Below are 529 nucleotides of genomic sequence, written 5' to 3' on the forward strand. Positions count from 1 at the left end.
TTCAAACAGGAGCTGAATTTCAAATATGTTAAAAGGAACCCTATGCAGTTGCAGGTAATTTCAATCGAGACGTGCAAGAGCGGATCTTAATCAGCAGCTTTTCCTTCAGCTTTAGCCAGTGTCCAAGCACCTTTTTACGACATCATTGCTAATCACTGGACAGAGCCACTCCAGATACACTGTAGCTATTAGCTAAGCCAATGACACAAGACGACAACAAAGGCGATTCAAAATATAACACAATTGAGACCGTAGTCTGAGGTACAATGTAATGCGCTTTACGAATGCTCCTTGAGACCAATAAGGGACATCCTCACATGCACCCCCTCTAAAGGAGAACAGGGCCCCAACATGGATTCTGAAGTGTCCATAGAGATTGAGAACGTGACGTAAAACGCAACGCATTTTGGGAATAGGTGGCCCAAAATTAAGTTGTTTTACTGACTTGCGGGAACAACGAAGTGCAGTTGTCGAAATGCCGTTGACCTGCTGTGTTATAAAATTCAATAGAGTAACATGAAGCTTATCG

This window comes from Sardina pilchardus, chromosome 22 (genome assembly GCF_963854185.1).
Source record: "Sardina pilchardus chromosome 22, fSarPil1.1, whole genome shotgun sequence".
Taxonomy (NCBI): Eukaryota; Metazoa; Chordata; class Actinopteri; order Clupeiformes; family Clupeidae; genus Sardina; species Sardina pilchardus.